Source organism: Periophthalmus magnuspinnatus, chromosome 22, assembly GCF_009829125.3.
Source record: "Periophthalmus magnuspinnatus isolate fPerMag1 chromosome 22, fPerMag1.2.pri, whole genome shotgun sequence".
Classification (NCBI taxonomy): Eukaryota; Metazoa; Chordata; class Actinopteri; order Gobiiformes; family Gobiidae; genus Periophthalmus; species Periophthalmus magnuspinnatus.
This window is the reverse complement of record NC_047147.1, coordinates 11,876,023-11,899,701: the sequence shown is the minus strand read 5'-3', so window position 1 is coordinate 11,899,701 and position 23,679 is coordinate 11,876,023.

Here is a 23,679-nt window from a genome sequence, read left to right as displayed (position 1 = left end):
TATTGAAGCGTATGGCTGATGGTCTGCGAACGATCATCAATGCAAAATTAGAGCTTTACAACAACATGGCTGTCAAGGTTGGGAGTAGGCCTCTTTTTACAACGTACGCTCCATCTGTAAATATGTCAGGGTCATTTAAATGTGCTGTTGCCAATAATATAAGTGCACAATGTCTCTATGTCAGTATGTCCTACTCAAAACACTTTATATTAAGGAACTAACACTATGGGCCTGGGGATCTGATCACTCTACCAATGACGTTTTTGCAATGGGCTGGATTAATAATAATAATAATAATAATAATAATAATAATAATACATTTTATTTATATAGCGCTTTTCAAGACACTCAAAGTCGCTTCACAATACATAAAAGAATAAAATATCACAACATTTTCGACATAAAATCAAACATTAAAAGCAATTTAACCACTAACTTTCAGATCAGAGGACAGTCTGAGTTGAACTGAGCTACTGCTGCCCTACTTTATGCTTGAATCATGCTACAGAATTTACCTTTGGCGGAGATGTGTAGCTTTCTTTTGTCATTATCGCCAGTTTCCGCTCTGACATTTCACATTTTATCTTTGTTAATAAACTTTTTGCCAACTTCCTATATGCGACGGCATTAGCATGTCACCCAGACGCTGTTATCAGGTGGAGACAGCTGAAGTGAGGCTAGGCGTTATCACATGTGACCAATGAGCACAGCTCCAAATGTCAGAGACCTCCTCCATTCATTTACATCCGCATCGTCACGGCAACAGTCCAAACCATTTCACTCCAGAGGATATGTAGATTCGACTCTTAATTTCTCCATATTTGAGGTGTCTGGGGCTTCCAGAGGTTAACGCAAGCTTAATTATGTTCGAAATGTTGTTTTTAAATTTCACGCACACAAATTTAAATCCTCCTCTCTCTCTCCCAAGAGCACTCTCAAATCTTTCACCACCTTTTCTGTTTATTAAAAGTGGCCCCGCTGTGCAGACCCGTGCGCTGCAGGCAGAATTAGTGGCCATTCTGGTTTGAGTGTTCATTTAGCCAATTAAACAATGTGAAAAATAAATAAAAGCAACTGGTGGTATTCCAAATTAGTTTTTAATTTGTCACTTACATGAAAAAGACATGGATAATATTTGGACATTATGTGACTAATTATTGAGAGGCGAAGTAAGAGGAAAAATAAACTAGATGATCTTTGTCATTCAAGAGTAATCGGTGCCATTAGCTACACCTTAATTAAAGCCTTAAAAAAGGATTAGGAACATGCGACAGTAGCTCAGTTGGTAGAGTTTGTCCACTGATCTGAAGGTTGGTGGTTCAAATCTCTTTCTCGACATTAACATCATCGGTTGAGCGGTCAGATATTGTTGTGTCCTAGTAATTCACAGTCTAATCACATGTGAATCTCCACCAAGAATGTCTCAGTCTGACTGAATCCTGTCATGTTTCAAACTGGAAAGACAAAATAAGTCCCGTTTACCTTATGTACGTGTGTAGCAAAGCAAATAGCAATCTTGTATATTGTTGTAATTACACCATACATTATTGAAAAACCTGTTGTGACCACCCTGTACCACTGATGAGGACACTCCATTTAGACTGCTGGGACAGACAGTGATAGATGTTCAGGTGTCAAGCAGCAAATTACCAATTTCCCAAACTTGCAGCTCTTTTAAGATGCCCAGATGCCCTCACGCGCTGCTAGAGTTACACACAGACTAAACCGCTAGCCACATACCCACCAGACATACCTTATTTATCATGCTAGCACACAAAATCCACACCCCAGTGACTTCGCTAAATATAGAGACTCATTTTGTTCTATAGTGCATGTAGGCGGACAGCGTTGTTGCTTTGCTTAAATGTTCCTGTTTTGATCTTGGTTGTCTTGGTTTTATGTTCGATTAGACCTGTTTCTGACCTGGTTTAGTCCTTGCAGAGACCCTTTTCAAACATAGTGATCAAATTATATAGTTTGTATGAAGATTAATACTGGTTTATTCGTTATGTGAGATGGATCTTATTTAGTTTCGCCTATTCCACTGATGCCGTTTTGCAAATTTCCCAGCAACGCATTCCCAGTTTCTACATTTGTCCCCATTGACTTCTCCTTAAGACGAGCAGCTCAGGATTCTGGCTGATAGTCCAATTATGGCGTGTTAAATCGCAGCTTGCCGACCCCCCCCCCACATGGATTAGTGACCTGTCAATCACCTTTGGCACTAATCCAGATAAGACTCACATGGGACTGGCAGATAGGCTGACAGAGGTCTTCGGGGCTCTTGAAGCAACATATGATTTGACCCTATCTCGCAGCTCTCCGTTTGATTCCAGTGTTAAGGCTAATCAAGATTCGACAGCTAGCTAACATTGGCTGGGTGTTACGTAAGATGCAAACAATTGGCATTAGTCTCTTTAATCCCGGCTCGTTTTAGTATAGAAAAACGTGCTACTCAGGCTTTCAAGTGCAAATTTAAGTGGTTTTAAAGTGTTGTGTGTGGGCACTTGGTAGTAGCAGGTCCAATACTTCTTTCTTTAGTTTTACATATCCTTTGACTTTGATACTCCTACACATAATAAAATACATGGAAATATATCCTGGATGTACATACACAATATCCTACGCAGTGTTTTACATTAATCAGTTTTTTGCAACTTTAGAGAGAGCTGTAAAATAAAAAAAATAGATTCATTTTTGGGTGCATAGAGATGTGCACTATCCCTTAGTCAGCTAATACATATTTTTAAGGGGATTCTTGCCCAGGGTCGTTGTTAAGGTCAGAAACAGTCTTACAAACTCCCTTTACTGCGAATACTTGGGATATTAGGGATGTGTTAAGGTTAAGGTACACTTTTTTCTCTGCGCTTGACCCGTCTTTCAATGCTAGGGCACCTCATCAGGAGCAGTAGACCCATCTCCGCGATCTTGTTGTTAGGCTTAATCAGGAGTGTCTTTGCTGGAGCATATGCATGGAGGAAACCCACCCAAACACAGCGAGAACATGCAAACTCCACACATAAAACCCCCAAAATTGCCGTCTAAAACTTGAAAATTGAGCTAAGACCGCAGCTAACAGTTTAAAATGAACTATAACCAGGAGACAAGACCTTTAAGAGAAAATAAAAAAGTGTATTCATAATGAAAGAAATAATGCGCACTCTCACATCTTTATAATAGAAAAGGTCTTGTTTGATGCTATGATTGGTATCACAAACAGCCGTGTGTTGTGATGTTTACCTTTGTAGATCAATACACCTTTGATTTAAATCCGGTCTGAGCTCACATGGACTCACAGAGAGAAGAGGAGCCACTAACCTATTGGCATCGCTGTTTTTCTGTTTCGTTTGCCTGAAGGCTTCCGACTCCTGCCTTGTTTAAAATCACCAAAAAGCCTCATTCATATCAACTATCTGGATCAAAATTGCAGCGCTAATGCCGAGGTGCAACTGCAGCTTTAGATGAGGAGTCCACTCTAACCGCTAATCCAGTCACAGGGGAGGAGGAGATAGAGGAGAGACGGAGAGCCAGGTTTAATATACACAAACACCTGTTATTAAGATGTGATCTGCATGTGAATAAGCTCTGGGAATAGCAAACATCCACTCATATACTTCAGTGTGGCTTTAATACGTTACTCAAGCCTGATGTTCCTTTGATGTGTTGACTGTATAAAGCGTATAAAGTATATTTCAATGGAGAATTCACTAAAATATGATATAAAGTAAGTTGATTTGCGTTAAATTTTTGATGTTCACGCGCACCAACACGTCAACAATGCTCCGATTCTCTGAGAGGCTTTAAAACGGCTCTTTGCTGTCAAGATCAGCAGCCCCATGCGAAATAATACAACCCGAATGACAATGGAAGCGCCCATGGCAACTTCTGGAACGGACACGTGGTTTCACAAGTCAGATCTGTGGATAGGTGACGCCGCTCACAGTAAGAATGCATGTTTTTCAAGATATTTTAGGTGTAAAAAACACTTGAATAAATTAAACATGACTAAATTGTGTATTATACTGTGGAACATTTGAGGCAAAGCAGTAACATCTCCATGGGCAGCAGACCCTCCACCAGAAAAGTTACATTATCTGTCTTTAATATGAAGCTCCCTGCCTTAACTTGCCCATACCAAGATTGCTGATGTGGATGAATGAGTTAATTGTATTTTGGTTTACATTTGTTTGAAAAAGACAAAACAAAACATTTTCTTCATTAATTAAAACCAAAAAAGGACTGGGCCGAAGCCTCGTGCTTATGTAAGCCCATCCTGTTATCCATAATTTCTTCAAGAGTGCTCCATAGTAAAGTTTTCAAAGACTGATAGTTAATACTCCATGTGCTTAAAGAAATCTGCTCTAAAAATATGATATTATAAAAGCAACCTAATCACTGAGCTGCTACTACTACTAGCTCAGAATGATGAGTGGATAACAATGTAATATATATATATATAGATTCCACAAAGAATCTAATAGAGGAATGGCTTTTAAAGTTCTAATTATTCATTTAAAGTTGTTAAATTGGAAGCAATAATTGTCCTGCTATTACTTTAAAGTGCAGCGGTCTTCAAATCCAAAGCCTATTGGGTTAGAAATCCATTACAGAGCGGTTTGCATAGAGTGCGCTGCCTCAGCACTGTCGACCTAATGTAATGAGTGTGTTCAATGACTGTCAATGGACTGCCATAGTAGGTCCACCTTTGCCTCCCCTTTTCATGTTTTCACTATTTCTCCTCTAATGAGTCATAGCTAAGAAGACTATTACATATACAGTCATTGTTTATGTGTTTGGATTTATTTTTGTCTTTTTTACTCATATGTTCCTGACATTTGTGACTCCTGTAAGAATCACTTAAAAAAATGATGGAAGAATAATATTAATATCAAATCTAAGACCACCACAGGCACCGGCTCAATTTGTGATGATGACACGAAAACAGATTTTGTTGCTGATAATTACAATGGTGACGAAGATAGATTCTCTTATACAACTTGAAGTAGTTTTAAAGTGCTCTTGCTACTTTCTTCTTTATCTTTGCATACGCTTTGGCTTAAATAACACATTTTTATTTAATTTTTTATGTTACAACATTGTTCCTAAATCAAACACATACACACGAGTTTTATTCATTCACGCTTGTTTTATTAATCTTGTGCAGTAGCCCGCCCTGAGCCGTCACCAAACACAAATTTTCCCAGGGTTGTTACGTCACAGGTAAAAGCCCTACCCCCAAAATAACACGAAATCTCATGGGATTTTCATATTTATATTGTATTTGGGAGAATTTTAGCTCTACAAACACATTTGTGAATGAACTGATGTAATAAAATCATTGGTTTTACATTTGTTTTGCTGAAATGTCAGGGCCCGCAGAGAAGACCTTGCCGGCCCTGAAGGCAGACATTATAAGCAGATAAATTTAACATCAGTACCAGTAAATTCGTAGTCACATTAGAGAGAAATGTTTGACTTATCTGTCTCTTCAGTGTGAAGCTGAGTGGAGCACATGACAGGATGATGAAGGGCCTCCTCCTCTGTGCCAGGTCACTAGAGACATAGGTCACACACATCAACTGTGAACAACCTAAATGTACCACTAAAGTCCACTCATTCAACTGCAAACTCAGCTTTACCTTATAAATGTTAGTGTAAAGTGTACAGCGGAGGAACAGCCATTAGTGCGGCGATGATGATGATGAATGATGACAGATTTTTCTGATGAAGGTTTTGAGATTGTCATTAGATTTTTTAAAAGAAAAATTCCGTTTAAACATGTCCAGGAAGCTTTAACATATGAAACAATAGTAAAACATAAATTGCAAAACTTATTTTAAGAATTACATGTGTTTTTGAAGAGGTTTGATGCTCTAAAAACTAAAGATTAACTTAAATACTTGCAAGAGGCATTCACATTTTGAAGCTTGCACTATGAACCAAAGTACAAGTTCTTCCCTCCAGCAAATACTCTGCATTTTAATATGAACACTACATACAGCTGGAGCGATATACAGGACACTATAAACATGCACATTTTCCAGCTTCATTATTTTAAGTGCAGCAAAGCCATCATTATCAACAACATCATGCTTCACCGACACACGCTCTCAACATCAATTCTTGAATAGATTTACGAATGATCTTTTCAAGGACTCACAAACACGTTTATAAAGCAAGAGGTGCCCATTTTAGCAAAGTACATGGATTCTTCCTCGCACATAGCTGTATAATGACCTCTTCCCCGTTCACCTGTGAATTGATCAGTGCATTAGCATGAGGCTTAGCAAGAACACTTCAGATGAGCTTATTTTCAACCTGCACGCTATTGATTGCATGGAAAAAAAAAGTAAGAAAAGTAATTTGACTTGAGAGTATAAAATAAAGCGTGAATTATTTGGTTAGGACTGCGATGGTTAAGACTCTACTTAGAAAACTTCTGGGATCTCATTTATAAAACATGGAAATATTAAGTACATGTACGTTAAAACACAACAAAACACAAACTTCTTCAAATTTCCTCATCTCTCTTAACAGATCTACTTCTGCCTCATCTCTGAAAGCCCCAATGCACAAAGTCTAAAATTTTTGGATTAGACCACTCATTTCTATATAAAACATCACAAACTTAACATGAAAATTCATGTCCTTAACATTTTTGTACATATGCATGCTTTATATATAAATGAGAACCCTTGTCTTTATTTTGGTGCAAAAATAATGGACAATTCATGTAAATGTGCATATTAATTAGCATACACAATATACATTCATGAGTCATGACACGTTCAAAGGTCATTCATTCATGCAGCAAACGTGACAGTAGTTTATCAGTGTTACTCATGAGATACAGGAGCAGCCTGCAGAGCCTAAACATTCACAGAAGCCTCACTGATGACTGATTGTGACAGAAAAAGCAACAATCAAAAGCAGACCATTTAATGAGATGACTCACTGTGCTGTGTTCATGTCGCTCAGATCTATCCCCTTCACGTATTATATTTCCTGGCATGTCATATCCATTAGAGTAATAACTATGTAATAGGCTGTTTCCAGTCCTGTCACCATCTTTCCCAAAACAATCATCTTCTTGTGTCCTTGATGCACTGCCTCAGACATTAGATAAACTTAAGCTCACTAACTTTAATCAAACATGTAAAACAACCATTCAAATGTACCTCAGCTGTCTCAGAGCACCTCGGGGGAAGGGGACCTTGCACCTGTGTAAACACATAGCTGCTCTCACCTAAGCCCGGCTCAAAAGCAAATGTAGGCAAAATAAGATACTTTTCTATTATTAAAATAAATAAGAAATGATTGTTTGGGAAGGATATTTAGGCTGCTCTAAACACACAAGCCTTGTTTCCAATAAAACTTTATTATATTGTTTTCAATATAAATGTATGGGCCCTTGGGGTCCCTCTGGTGGCCTTGGGGTCCTAAGCAGCTGCTTATTCCGCTTATAGGCTGGGCCAGCCCGGCCTGCAGGTCTCAAACTCCCTGACACTACACATCTAACAGTGTTGTAGCTTCAATCTGATGATTGTCTTTATATTTTAACATCAAAGTGTCATTTTACAAGTGTTTTACTAACAAGGTTTACTTTCTGCTCTGATTTATTCCAAGCTTCAGAATATGTGCCAAAGCAATAAAAAAAAAAAAAAAAAAAAAAAAGTAAATAGCATAACAATTGTACATAAACCCACAGTTGGACACTTGATGTTGATATGGCACATATTCCATGTCTTTTGGAGAGTTTCCATTTCATTGTACAAAATAATAAGACTACAGTTATCCTTTTATTTTCTGTTAACAGCATCAGTGAATCAAAAAGCAGTGCAGTCCTGCCAAAAAATAAAACAAACGATAGACTCTATAATGTGGACAGGTGTGGACAACTGAAACACTGTAAATATACATGAGAGACAGCTCCGGCTGCAGCCCACAGTGAAAGTACAAACCCTTGGTGCACACTTCCTGCATCTGATTTGTTATTGCCGCCTCGCCAGGGTCACCGCTCGCATTTGATTGGCTGCCACTCTGTAATTTAGAGGAAGTGGAATGTTGCCATGCCGACACCCGTCAAGGCCGCAGATAGGGGAGTGAGAGGAGAGTGATGTTCGGTTGCCACTGATTCTGTTCGCTTCTCATTTAGCCAGTCTGAGCCTCCTGATGAAACCCTCCTGTGATGAGACACAGCGCTAAACATCAACACGACTTCTGCTAATAGTTGTGAATACAGACATCCAAATGCTATACAAGTTTGCTTAATGGTGAAATATGCCAGTATGCCGGGTCCCTAGATTGAATAAAACTAGGCTATGTGCTCTGCTCCTGCCTCATTTGCACTGTATAACCAGGTTTCATAAGCTCATATGTATTTATTGCCCCGGGCTGTTCTCATCTGGGGGCCAAACCTACATACACCACAAGGTCATAAACATATTCTTATGCAATATAAAGCCACATAAAGCCCCTTGGACGTGTGTGGTCCGAGCTGAATTATAATGTGCTTGGATTCCCACCAATAATTCTCTTACTAACGGTGCCAATTTTGTTTTCAATTTCTATTTTAATTGCATTTTGTCATTTAAGAAAATATGCTTCAGCGCAAAACAAGGTCCCAGGTTGTAGATCTGGATGGTGAGGTCCTTTATACGTGGTGCCGGCTTTGTTTTGGAACTCATAAATTTTTTTTTTTAAAAGTACGTTTTTAATTTAGCTGTGTTAAATTGCATTCGGTAATCCCCTTTCTCACATGGCCTCTGCTGACATGCTGTTACTTAGCAGGTAAAATAATGGTAGCTAATTATTGTTTAGCAAATAAAATATAATTACAAATAGGTGATTTACCTTAGGGGCATGTGGAAATCAGAACAACATGTCTTTTTAATCAGTTAGCCTTCAGCAATTAGTTAATTTCATTTAAAACATTCATTTCGTTGATTTCTTTCGCATATACTACGACATTTACTTGGGGAGGGGAATAAACAAGCTAATTCTGATTGTGTGAGAATAGAACAAACAAAACAGAAATCTGACAAATATAGGAAATAATCCGTAGCGTAATAATCGCGTTTATGTTAATCCTTCATTTTTAGCTGAGTAATCTGAGCTCATGGTGGCCTCTCGTCTCACTCGTGAAGCTGGCAGTGAGCAGACAGCAAACATGCAACCCAAACACTTTATTTACCCCACTCACAAATACACAAATACGGAGGGTACTGAGAAATGTCATGTATGCTTAAAAGTCTGTGCAAGCTTAGGAGATAGAGAGAGGGAGAAAGAAAAACAAGAAAAGATGCACTGGAAAATCCAAATACGCTACGCAACAGTTGAATTTAAAACCACTCTTGTCCAAATACAGGCAGGTCAAATAACCGAATAGGTGCCAACAAGCTCTACGAGGCATCTAACGTTAGCCTAAGGACTGTATATACTGTTACAAGTTATTTGCACAAATTTACACACTGAGTGAAGCAGACCAAAACAAAGCAACATGTGCTCAGTGAGTTCTTGCTGTAGAGGCCAAAAATCTAAATGACTGAGTAAATGTACAAACACATATCTGTTTTATTTCCTTGGCTGTTTCTTATTGCATGCAGTGAACGTCTCAGCTAGTCTGTGCCTAATGTAAATCTGGCTGCATTATTACCTGCAGCAGGTGTCAGAGTATGTATTGGCTCCTTTAAATATGTCATTGGGATGTTTGAGATTCGATTCACGACACCTCATTTACAGTTAGCGGGTTTCCGTACATTTAGAAAGATCTGTTTAAAGTGTTTTCCTGGCGTGGATGTAAATGTGATAATGATACATAGCAACCGATGGGTTTTTTTTGGCTCATTTGCTTCACATGTTTAGACAATAAATATCATTCCTGCACATTTTTGACTTGTAATTTTGGTAATGTGATTTTTTTTTTTTTTTAACAAAGCAGCAAATCCTCCACTGCTTTTCCATCCCAGCTCTTTGAATTCCGGCAACATGTTCTTCCCTCCTCTCACTGCAGCAAACAGTGTCTCCGAGATCAGTGTCGTGACCAGAGCCTCAAAAAGGTACAAAATGTGACAGGAAAAAGTGCTTCCTGAGGTCAAAGTTCACAGGTACTGCTCTGAAATCGTATTTATTACTATGTCCACCTGGTCCTGGGCACGGCTGTAGGATGTGTTACCCCAGGGGCATACATAGTCATTCTGCTGCTGACTTCTACATGAAAACCTGCTCCATTTTATGTCTGTGTTCACTGCGACAGAGGAGGGAGAGATGGGAAATATTTTTTTGTTGTTACTTTGTATTGCGTAGACCAGCAAATATGCTTAGTTTGTTACCTTATATGCAAAGATTATAGTTTCTTTTTAATTTTTTTTTTATTTGTATATGTCTACAGCTGTTATTTGTATAATATCTTGCTGTTTTGTTTAACTTTTTATTGAAATTTGAGAATTAAATATAGGAATTTCTCATATATATATATATATTTTGGATAAGCATGTTTGCCCATAGCAGTTTTTTAGCTTGTCACAAACTGCTTAACTTTCCAATGCAGATGCAAACATAGTGTTTTTGTTTTGCATAGACAAATTTCATGATTTTCCACGACTAAATATTGTTTTGTTTACTTGCAGAATTCTTTTCACTTAACAATTACACCACATTTATTCCAAATTTTGCAATGAATTCTTCCTCATAAGCTCACAGGAATCAAAGAGGAGGAATCGTTTAGAATGGACCTACACAAAATCGAATTGTTAGAGGTTTGAACCACGTTATAGCTGTTGTCAGGCATTTTCTAACAGTGCAGCACTACACCGAACTGGTATCTGGATTTACTAATGCTAAGGTAAATAACACGTGCCCAGCAGTGGATATGGAATGCATGGGAGATCACGAAGACGCTATGGAAACCAGCGTGGGAGCTTACAAGGACATGTGGACAAGAAGATAACACCTATGTTCTGGTCTTTTGATTAAAGTCACTTCTTACCACTAAGGAGAGTGTGACCTCCACTATGAGAGGATTATAAAACAGTCACCATCGTATGACTTTGCCTGAGGTTTCTTAATATGTAACGCCATGCAAACAACAAGAAGAAGACCTGCCTCACAAACACGTAGATCGAAAGACACTATAAAAGTTGTCAACATGCACATCTCAGGGCTCGTCACATGTCCTTTCCAGAGTCGTCTTATCTACTTGATTAAGACGATTACACATCAGACTAACATCGTTTCTACATTCATCGGTTTCATATTAAGACAGTGGAGTCAGTAGTATCGCTTCAGGAAGGTGCAGGTGTATTTGACAGAATGTGGTAAGTTTCCAGCAGTTTGGATCAGGATTCTTCTTCAGTCAGTTTTACTCGACTCTGGACTCTACTCTCTGGACCTATGTTATTGCGATTTAAAATGTCCAAATTGTAACCTAATGATCCACAGGTGTCACAGATTATAACTTTACAGCAGACACAAGCACGATACGTCTTCTTTAAATATAATCTGACTATTGCCTGGTTCACAGTTCAAACATACAGTTAGTCTTCATCATCGCTCTTCCTCTCTGTTTAACGCACCAGGTCTTTTCAGTCTGAGCTCAGTTCCTCCCTCAGTTCATTTGTCTAACCTGCTAATTATTGCCTCTCCGCTCACACACCTACAGGCCAATGAAAACATACAAATATGCAAAACAAATGAGCGCACTCATATGTAATTACTCACTGCTCCAACCAGCACGAGGCTATTTGAGGATACTATAGTTCTTCTGCACTGTCTCCCACTCCTATGTCCCGGGATATAGAGCAGCCATTCATTCACGTCTTATCAGGAGGTGAGATAATGTATAAAGTGAGATTCTGCTGGTGCGATATTAAATTCACTATGAGAAGAAGAAGAAGTTCAGATTCTGTGGCATTTACAACTCCTAGATTCAGTTATCTCGTCGGCCATGATGGATTGTGTTTGTCAAGAAGAGGAACTGCGTGTCCTTGAGTTGTTTGTTTAAGAAATAATAGAGGGAGTACACAAGGCAGGGATCTGTGAAGCGGTCGCTAAATTGCAGACCTGGTCTTTGAAATACTGGAAAGGGAAGTTTGAGTTTTAGTTTGTTTTTTTTTGTTTTTTTACAAAGTGGGAGTGCATCATTTATATTTATCAGGTTATGTTCGCTGTTCTAATGCTAATATGCTGTGTTAAAGGTTTTTTCCAGTTCATTATTGAAAGCATGATTTTTTATGACTCTTAAACCTTGTGTTGAATACTGTGGTTCTTAAACATTGAACTTGTTTCTACACTGGAACCTGCTACTTCAATTACATGACACGTGTACTTATCTTTCAGTTAAAAAGAGGTCTTGTAATGCATCTTTTCAGTGACTTCAAGCATCTTTTTCCTTTTCCTGTAAACGGCTAATGGTATATCCATTTATGAGCTTGTACGGATAGTACGTAAATAGGACCAGCCTCCTGTTGATAGTACCTTTCTCGGGGTATAAGTACTGGATGGCTCCTTTGTAATGTAACTCACACACAATCATGCACCTGCTGTTTGTACCTACACTCCTCTGATATTAGATAAACTTCTTTCAACTCTGTACCTGGTCCGGAATCGCTTCCTTCACCAGTACAATTATGGCTAGGTTTGTTTTTATGATTAATATTTGCATTTTAAAGAGAGGGTAATAAGCAAAATTGACTTTCAGTTTGACTTTCGTTAATTACAATATCTATTTCTACCATGTTATAATGTTGTTCCCTCATCAAAAACATTCCCAAGGAGGTTCTAGACGTCCTCCATGCGTGTTTGAGTAATTTAGCAATCTCCCCCAAGCCCTATTCAAACCTTTTTTACGGTTCGCTGCACGATTCTCTCTAGTGCTCTAGCAAATTGCAGTAGTTTCTTTGACAGAACAAACTCCAACTGTAATGTGAGTGCTGTGAAGAGGGAGTGACTTAGGGTGGAGAGTAGAAAGAGAGGGCACACAGAGCACCAAAAAAAAAAAGTTACAAACATCTTAAACATGTCAATATATTGTTTGCAGCAAATTTAGCACCTTCAAAACCACAAAAGGTAATGTGGTAATCTAAATATGTTATGTGCTAGCAAAGTAGTACCCACAGAAGTGTAATACCTCCTCTCTAATATGCAGCACTCACTGTATTAGTCAAACATGTCCCCCAGACCAATTTTTCTTGTCCCTTTCTTAGGGCCCACATCATCCTGAGTTGTCCTTTTTTACTGCAGGTTTAAAAATCAATTGAATAATGTACATTTTAGCGACAGACAGACTCGATAAGAACATTCCAAGCCTGAATGAAGGTGTGGTGGCACTGTCAAACCTGAGATAAATGCAACATTTTTGAATGATTCACTGTTTGAACCACAAGTCACACCTGAACTTGCTGTAACAGAGCTGTCAGTCAAAGGCAGAACGATATGTTGGTGTATCTGTGCTGTATCTTATTGCTTCTTTTAAACTGAACACGTCATACTATGGCATTCTGTAAGAAAAAATAATCTACTATCTGCAATAACTACCACACCTTTCTAATGCCAGAATGGATTTTCACTGGCATTTACACTGTCGGTTTATTTTAAAGGAGCCACTGCTTTCTGGGGTCATGATTTTAGAACTAAAACATTCCCAACTTATACTGCACCACTTATTATGGTCTTAAAATGTTTGTATTAACCCGCTCAGCATGATCCTGTTTTTTCTTTTGCTATTTTGTCCATAAATCAAGGTATGAACATTAATAACAGACAAGTTAGGTGTCTTCTCTCCCTGAGGAAAGCTTTGATTGACAGTGTTGCTAAGTTCCTTAAACGGCCTGGCTGCGGATTACCTCTTTGGTTGCTATGATGCTTGCTGTCTGAATTCCAAATATGGAAGTCGGCTACAAATTCACCCTTATAACCGCTAACCTTGATGAGCTTCATTTGACTGGAGCTGAATGCTCTGGGTGACATTTCACTTAGTCCAGTCTATGCTATGTGAAATGTGATGCTATTTACATATTATGCGCAGGTGAATAAATAAACCACATTGAACTTTGAATGCAGCCTTCATGTGAAATCTGATTTTCTTGCAGCTAAGATTTTTTAACAAATTCCCCTGCCCTTTGAGATTTAGAGGCATTCATGTGTTTACTTCAAAGGTAGGTCCAATATTCACGTCAAAAGATGTTTTCTCTGGCCTCCTTTTAGCCCTATACCTTAACCTATCATACCTTAAAGCTATCATTACTGACACAAACATAACAAAAATCACTTCTTTGATCCTGAGTTCCTTCCACGCTCCCTTTTGGAAATATCGGATTGATAAAGTAAACAGCCGACGGAATACACTTTGATCTTCGGAGACCCTTTTTTCCGAGTTCTAAAATTTGGAGCATAGTTCCATCTCTTCCTATCCTCTGCAAAAATCCTGTTCCTCTCGCTTTCTGTTGTCATATTTTGATGTACGCTACTTGCTAAAATGTAACCGGATGCATTGTGTTGATGCTTTTGTTCTAACCGCGCTTATCCTCATATCAAAAGGTCTGCAACTGGCCTCTACTCTGTGGTAGGTGGGATTATAATTTGCCCTCTAGAATTTATGGGATTAAGGACTGCAGTGGGAGCAGATCCAATCAGAACAGCAGGTGGCACCGGTGATTTTTATTCCATACAAAATCAAAATAGATTTTAATGTTGAATGAATGTAAATAAAAGGGCATTTCTGTAAGGCCTAATGCTGTGATCAACTGCAATGTTCAAAAAATACTTAATACTTAATGATTTCTTTTACTGGTGTTTGTTTTGTTGATTACAGTATCTACTTTCAAATAACTTATATGTGCTTTACAACATTTGTGGATAAAGTACCCAATTTTGTTTCTTATGTACAGATACACAGGTAAAACGTTACTCAAGTAAACTATATCACATGAAAAAAATCTACTGAAGTAAAAGTATTTAAGTACCTGTTTAAAAATGTACTTTAAGAGTAAAAAGTAAAAGTATTTTTAATTTGTTAGTGTTAAATGTAGTGATATTGATGAAAAAATATGCAGATACAATACAAATACATTTTTCTTATGAATTTGCTGTATTTTTGTTTGCTCAAAGCCAAAGATTGAACTCCAAAACTTTAGTCTTTAGAATGTGGTAAAAATAACCCCTCAAATCACATGAAAAGTACTATTTATTTTTCAGTCCAAAAAAAGTGTAGAGTAGAGACAGCTGCTCTGAAATGTAGTGAAAAATTCTACGTAAGTACATCACTTTACTAGTTTTACTTTAGTACATTTCACCACTGCTTTACAACTTACAAAAGACTTCCCTGACCCAAGCCAACCCCTGACCCATAAATGTAGAAGTTGGAGGACATCTCGTGTAGTGCTGGTGCTCTGTTAGCATGCTAGTCGCTCAGTGCTGTGACAGTAAAAAGTTGTTGTTGAAACATGCTAACAAACTTCATTAGGATACTAGGAATGTGTTACAACTGCATTTAAACCACTGCAGTTGTACTAGTTCTGTTTTTCCACGTTTTTTAAAGGCATTAGAAAACTGCCTTTAATGTTATTTATTTTGTATAGCTAAGCAATTTCACATATCTTTTGATAAACACAAGTCAGAAAAAAAAAATTAATAGCCCAGTTTCTAATCTGTCTTTAATTCACTTCCTCTAGACACAATTATGAGCCTCATTTCCTTTGAATATTGATAGCATATTTAGCAACGACAAAACTAGAAAGCAATATGTTATCATCAAACACATTTAGGGATTTGCGTAACACTTTTTGATGCTGCCTCTACATTTCCGTCTGCGTGTTGGTAAAATATATTTCTATTTCTATACCATGTCTCCTAGCCTTCTCATGTCTACCCCTTCAACCCCACCCTCTGTGGAGCTGTCTTCATGCTGATGCAAATGTTAACACTTCAGAGAGACAAAATCACAAATGTCTATTTTGTCTATTTTTTTTTTTTTGTCTTTTAACCTCCCACGCCTCCCTCGACAAACCCACCCAACTCAGAATTCATTCAACAAGTCAAATCAAAAACACAGATTCCTCCCGGCGGCCATGAAAACACCCCCACATCCTCAACAATGCTTAAGAAAACATATTCTGGAATGCACTTCTCCACGCAGAGATTTGGTCCATCTAGGCTTCCATCTCTGCATAAATATTATCAGCTGGGTATGAGATTTTGGTGCTGTAGAGAAAATAGGCAAACACTGCACTGGAATGGTTTGTGATGAAATTTGCATGGAGTGGTGAGGAATAAAAAAAAAAGATATTGCCAATTTTCTATGGTGGACTTGGCTGGGGTCTTAAACACCAATTGGTTTAAGCTGTTAGGTGTGTGCTGTATTTTACATGAGGACAGAGAAAAGCAATTTCCCAGTGTCCCGTTGTCAATAAAAGCACCTATTCTTGTCATGTTCCACTTAAGGTTCCCAGTTGTTGGCTATGTTTGAGTTCCATATCAAAACTGCATTTCAATTTAAGTCAATATTTAAGGACGAGAAGAATGAAAAGTTTGGAATAAAATCTTAGCATGGAAGAACATGTTTCATCTGGACAATGTTTTTGAAATCAGATGTCAGTCAGGTGTCAGTTTTAATCTGAAGGTACTGGTCTGAGGAGATAGATTTAATACTGTCCTAAAGAGTAGGGAGTTAGTTTAAACCTGCTTAAATGAAGAGTTATAACGGAAACTTTCCCTGTATTTGTTCATTTATTTGACTAGTATTGAGTCGTTCTTTGACAGCTTCTTAACTTCATAGCTGCTAAGTTTCTCGTTTTCACTGGACCGGCCTAGTTTTGAGGTAACTGTCCTAAATAGATGGTAAATTGTATGTATCTCATTTTTTTCAGATCAAGGTTTAGATTGTTTTCATAGCTCACAGTTTGGTCTGCGCACTAGCTGTTTTAGTATCCCAGGTGTGAGGGAGTAAAAAAGCTCCCTCGTCCCAGTTTAAAGTCCCGTGGGCACATTTTCGTACTGCGTTTGCCTCCTTTATCCAGCGACAATGCTTGTTGTCCTCTGTCCCAATGATGCTTGCTATGACCCAGTCCATAATGTGGCTCTCTCTTTTACAATCATCACAAATGGCCAGTTTGAGTTGCTCCTGTTCTGCTTTGTGTTTTGTTACTTGTGTGGACACCTTCACAGTTTCTTTCTCACGTTATCTCCCATGTCCCTTTTTCCCTGTGCAAGACATGGGTATTTTGTATATGGCATTACATTTGTGCTCTGGGTCTATTTTATCTTTTGTGTGGATGAGTAGTTGAGTTTTCTGTGTGGTATATCCCTAATGTACCTTAATGTTATATTGTTCTGCAGTAACACAACTCTTCCTGTAAAGTAAAATGTTTGGCAACTCTACCCATCTCTGAAAAGGAAGTATTTATATGAGTGTGCAAGGCAGAGTTTCTGATTCCTGCCTTTTTATGCTAAACTTCATTCCTAATATAATAAACATGAATTCAGCCCTCCACACTTCCTTATCGTGATTCCTTCTTCTGCCCCCTTGCACATACACCTACACCCTTCACCTCCTCACCCTCTCCCTGCTCTCCGACTTTACTTTCCATTCAAATGAGCCAGGGCCGCGGACGACTTCCACACAGCTGTCTGCATGCTTAAGGCGCCCTGAGGAAGAAGCATAACGCACTTAGGATGTAGCGTCCTTCTGTCCACCGTCACCTGTCCTGGATCACACTTCACCACACATGCTCCACACGCAATATCTTTGGTAGAATTTACAGTTTATTCCACTTGTTCTCGTGAAAGTAACTCTGGCGACGCGAAACAGCAGTGTGTGAAGCCAATCTGTGTCTGGCTGTTGTTGTGTCTCTATCCTCAGCTTTTAGTCAGACGAGGAGGGATTGGCCACCTCTTTCACACTCTCAAGTCAATCTGAATATATTTGCATGGGAGCTTGTTGACGGCATACTAAATAGAACACTAATTCACGTCGATTTTCCAGCCATAACTACCAGCCAAATCACACACTTACTTTTGTCTGTTTGTACATGTACTACATCTTGTTCCAGACTTTATTTTTGATGGGATTGAGGAAAATAATGAGTAGCCCTGGGAATCAAAATATTAGAATGTATTTTTGTAAAGCGCTGGACATTATGAGTGGAAAGTGTTATTCAGGCTGGTGTAGTATACTGCATAGTAATACTGTATACCCACACGCTACTGTTAGAACTGCATAGAACCTTGTGCAAGTGTGTAGGTATTTGGTTAAAGCCACAAGATGAAACATTACCATATACGACCATGGTATAGTGAACGAAAAAATAATGACAGTGAATTTTTGCTTTGATGTTGCTAATTGCTCCAATGTGCAATAAATAAATAAATAAATGGATCATATCAACACATTCTGGCTTGGTATACTAAAAGTTTGCGTCAGACTTGTCTTCATTTGGTTCTGGTTTGAGGTCTTTTTAGTCCTGATGTAGACGTGGTTTTGATTTGTCCAAGTCCTGGTTTAGTCTTGATCTAATCCAGTTCTAGTTCTAGACATTTAGTTGGACCTTTGATGTGCTGTTTCTGCACCTTTTGTCAGAGTTGGGGTCACCAACATTTTTCATTTCACAATTCACATTCTTTTACTATTGAAAACATAGAGTTACCAGTACACGTCTTAACCCAGACCATATGCATTGAAAGTATGATACAAACATATAGGTCCATCTGACTATAAGAACCTTAAAGGACTTTCTGTGATCTGAATGGTCACTACCTAAACACCAGCACCTCAAGAATCAGTACTAGTGCAGCCACTTCTGGAGGTTCTGCGCTTTCACATGAGGCCTGTCCATACACTGAGAATGAGAAAAACATGTATATGTCGTCTATCTTCAGGTTAAGACACTGGCAACCCAGGTTTAGTTATGGTTTTACCGTTTTTGGAAGAGCGCAGGCTACGTATAGTTCTTTTAAGGTTAGTCAAGAAGGTGCAGCCGGATTACCAGGAAAACCATACACAGGGAACTATGGCGACAGTAGCTTAGAGGCGATAGTAGCTGAGTTGAGGGTCTGTCGGATCGGAAGCTTGCCGGTTTGAATCCCGCTCTTGACGTAAGCATTGTTGGTTGATCGGACAAATAGCAGTATGATTCGAGCTCTCACAAATGAATCCTGTTGTTATGTTCTTAGACAAAACACTTAACCCAGCTCGCCCCCAGTGTCTATGTACACCGGTGTATGAATGGGTGAGTGGTTCCTTGGTGTAAAGCCCTTTGAGTGCCTTGAAGGTGGAAAAGCGCTATATAAAATGTAGCACTTTTCCCAATGTGACAATTTATACAAACAGCTGACCTTAGAACTTGTTTTCTAAGGAGAGGCAACCATTCTGCCACCAATAGACAGTTATTGCTTGTACTTCGCCTTGATATTCGCAGTATTTACGTTCAACGACGCATTCGAAAACGGGCTAAAATGCGAAATGTATCAAGCGTATTCAAAAATAGAAAGCTGCAATTATGTGAGCGTAGATTGACCGTCCATTAAATGCCTTGTAGTTTGTAACACTGAAGGTCACATGATGCTTTTACTCCTTACAATTATTTAACAGGCATTAGCTGTTTATCCCACACAAAATGAACAGTTACGTGAAAGCCGGAATATAAACATTGTTAGAAAGACCTTGACAATAAAACGTCGAAACCATTTAAGAAGGCGATTATGTTTATGTAAGCTACCTCTTCACAAGGACCCCTTACTTATTATCTATTGTCATTGCTACTTTGTGCATGTGTGCGTTCTTAAACATGTATACGCAACGGAAGCAAAGAGTCATTTCAAGGTGGTTGAAAATTCACTGTTACTCTGGAGATCAACTATGTCCCTATTTGGCAACTCACTTTTAACCTCTGACTTTGCAGCGAAAAACAAAACCTATAAGGCTCATTTGTTCTATGCTCGGTCCATTTGCCTTATACAAAACAATATTACACGCTTGACTCTCGTGACTTTGCAGTTATTTAATGAGATGCCGTTCGTAACATAAAGTGGGTTATGTTGTGTTTTAACTTTTTTCTTTTTTTTTTTGAATATGCAGTGCTGAGGTGGTTTGTTTTGTCCGCTCTTAGCACACAGCCGGGTGGAAACAGTTGTTGCGTTTTGTACAGTGCTGACGCCGGCTCTCTGCACAGTTGGTAGGCACACGCAGACATGCTCATTAGGCATTCCTTCTGGCTTTGTGAGCAAACAGACACACATACGCACACACTTTTCAGTTATTCTATCTCGCCCGCAGAACAATCCCTATGCCATCTGATCCTATACAAGTAATAGACATCCAGTACAGTAGAATAATTATACATATGTGCGTGATCCACCTCGGCCACCCCCAAGGGCATTGACAGCTTACATTCAGTCCCACTGGATATTATGTGAGTGTACAATGCCCCACACCTCCGCAGACTCTCGGGTGAGCATATGGGTGCTGCTGAAGTGGAAGGTGGGGGGGTAAGTGATACTATGATCGAGGAACACAATACAGGCCATCCCGTATCCATAGACTTGTCAGGACCACCGCTAACACCGATGTGAATTTGGCTTAAGGGTGTGTTCAAGGCCAACGGAAGAATAAATAGCTGTTTGTGCAGTGCGAGCAGAAACGATCCGTGCCCACACTTCGAAACTCGGCACAGCAGGAGAAGGTGGGCCAAAGTACGGCACAGTTGCGCACGAACAACTACTAATCAGACTCAAATCCACCTGCTTCAATTAGTTTTACTGTAACAGACACATGTAATGTTTTTAGCAGATGTACTGGCTGGGGATTTAGAGCTATCTGAGCTGATAACATCACTAGAAGAACAAAGCCGAGAATACACTTGTATGCAATATATAAAGCTATGTAGTGTAAAGCTGCAGAGACACCTTTCGCTCACACGTACACTGTTAAAAGAGAAACACGCTTCACAGTACTTGATCACATGTCTTAACTTGGAAGTGTGTAACAGCTCTGGTTACAGGTTACACTCACAGCCAGATCACATCTTCACTCAGAGGAAATTCAAGGATCCTGACTTGCTTCACACCTCAGCACCTCGAAGCAGAAAACCACATATGAACCACATATGACAGCCCAAAATACCATTTCAAAGTAGTAGTAGAAGTGGGAGGAGTAGGAGGAGTAGTAGTAGAAGTAGTATCAATTGTTCATTTTTTTTTTTTCATTTTCACTATATATATTTAGATTTTCTAAGGCTGGTAGCAATTGGAACCCAAGTATGTACGGTTATGACATGCTTGTTCATCAAATTGAGTTAAAAAACCTATCCAGCGGTGTTGTCTCCTTCTCTCAGCTCTGTTTTCACTGTGCTAAAACTCTGATAAAGATTACAGTCTTTATCAGCCAGTCGTTGGTAAACTGCCTGTGCAGCAGATGGAAGCTTCACCTGGTCACACGGAGCAGCCAATAGCAGATGGCCACATCATTTCCCCGCACCAACGTTGTCACACTTCATTCACTTTCATAATTAGACATTATAATATAGAAGCCCATTTTGGATCACTATAGATGACAACTGACAGCTTTCATTTTTGTTGTTCTTTGGTATTTATATAACAGTTTTTCATGCCGGTTTCTGATGTTTGATTGATAACTTCTGTCTCTCCAGGGTTCAGCTGCAGCAGATGAGTCCATGATCTTCGATGAACCTCGTCAGATGTCCCATTTGCAAGTGCACTGCCAGGTACGGCTCCTTCCGATGCATCTTGTGAGTCTTCGCTTACCCTTTTTATTGATTCATTTTGTATCTAATTTGAGAAGTGTGGCTTGATCTTTATTCTTGCCACTGGATTTTCATAAAAACCTCAACATCCCATCATCACAGAAAGAGAGCTGTTAAATGTGCTCAGTATGATGAAGATGAAAAGGCTGCTGAAGAGTGGGAGGGAGACAGAGTGGAGTGAGGCCTGAAGGGAGGGAAAACCAGGATATGTGGAGCGGTATATTCAACTCCAAAGCTTCTTACCGTGAAGCATCTCCAGCTTAAGGAAGGCAAGGAGAGGTCGGGGGAGGGAGGTGTGAATCGCAGGGCCATACTCACAAACGTTCACCAATTCTAGACGAGTTGGGACAATGAATAAAATGGAAGTAAATGTGATGACCATGATGCAAATCAAGAAAATTTGGATGAGTTTAGATTGGAAATGCTAAACTCAAACACTAGTCCTCTTATTTTGGCCTTTCTGCTTGAGGATGGTTGATTTTTAAGATTCTTACGATGTTTTTTAAATGTCTCCATGGGTTGGCCCCTCCTTATCTCTGTGAGCTTCTTTCTGTCCATGTTCCCGCTAGAACGTTGACATCAGCAGACTAGATCATTTAGAATGTTCCAAGGTCCTGGCGAAAAACTAGAAAGGGCCCGACTTTTGCTGTAGCTGGTCCTAGACTCTGGAACAATCTTCCTCTGTGTATTAGAACAGCCCAATCTTTAAATATTTCTAAATCTTTGTTGAAAACTCATTTGTTTGCACTGGCTTTTATCACAAGCTGAGCAGGACACTTGTATTGTATTGTTTTATTGTGCTTTTGCTTTTCCTTTTATAAAATTGCACTTCATAATGCTTTAGTCCAACACTTTTGCCTTTAATTTCTCCCTTTATTACAGTCATAAGACCCTTTTATGCTGAAAAAACCCCATGCCATCTCACCATTGTCTCATTGTAATGGTGCGTCTGTTTCATGCTCTGAGTGACTGACAGGCAGGCCAAGTGAGATGTGAACTTGTAAAAGAAACATACAGCTCTAATTACCCCTGAAAGTTAACATGGAGTGCTCATTAATCACGGTAACATTGAGTTTACTATGGAACTTTGCATGAAATCTTTTCCACATTTCTTCAAGAATTGGTCAGGTAATGCATTCTTTGGAACCTTTCTGCAGTGTGAGACTAGAAGCTTTTAACTCAAATTAAACCAGGAGAATTGGGGAAAGGTAATTTGGTTTCATCTTGTGTGGCTCTCCGGTGTCTGGCGTCCTGTTTAAACATTCACCTGCTGTCTGCTGTGTCACCCATTGAAACTCTATACTCAGCCATGACCCTCGTATAGCAGCAGTGGAGTAGCTAATTCTTTCTTTAATTCCCAATGAGAGCCTTCTATCTTCACTATCTTTAATTAAATAACATACGCGTGTGACGGAAGAAATATTACCCAGAATGTGCCCTGAACAGTAAAACCATGAATTCGTAAGCGCTGTCCCGTGGGTTACTAATGATTCCCCATAAGATCGGTCTATTTAATTTACTTCATTAAAGTAGCAGTATGTGATAATTGAAGTGAGAACATCCATTTGCAGTTGGCTGTCAGAACTGTTTCATGTCAAGCGATTTCCAATAATTCAATTTCAAAATAAATAGATTTCATGCGTTGATGTTAAGCGGGAGTGACTGCAGCAGTAGTGAAGGTGGTCCCAGGTCACCTCTCAACTGTATGATTTTATATGGGACCTATTATAATGCACGTAGGACAGATTTCAACTGGGGAAATAGATGGGGGGGTCTCTTAATATAACAGTTTTCTGTGATAATTTATGGTTTGATAGCCTAAATCAGATATTCTTTGTGTACAGGTGAACACTTTATGTTTGTATCTGTCACAGTGAGGAATTCAGGAATTATTAAGGATTTTGATCTATTCCATCGCTAATTCTAA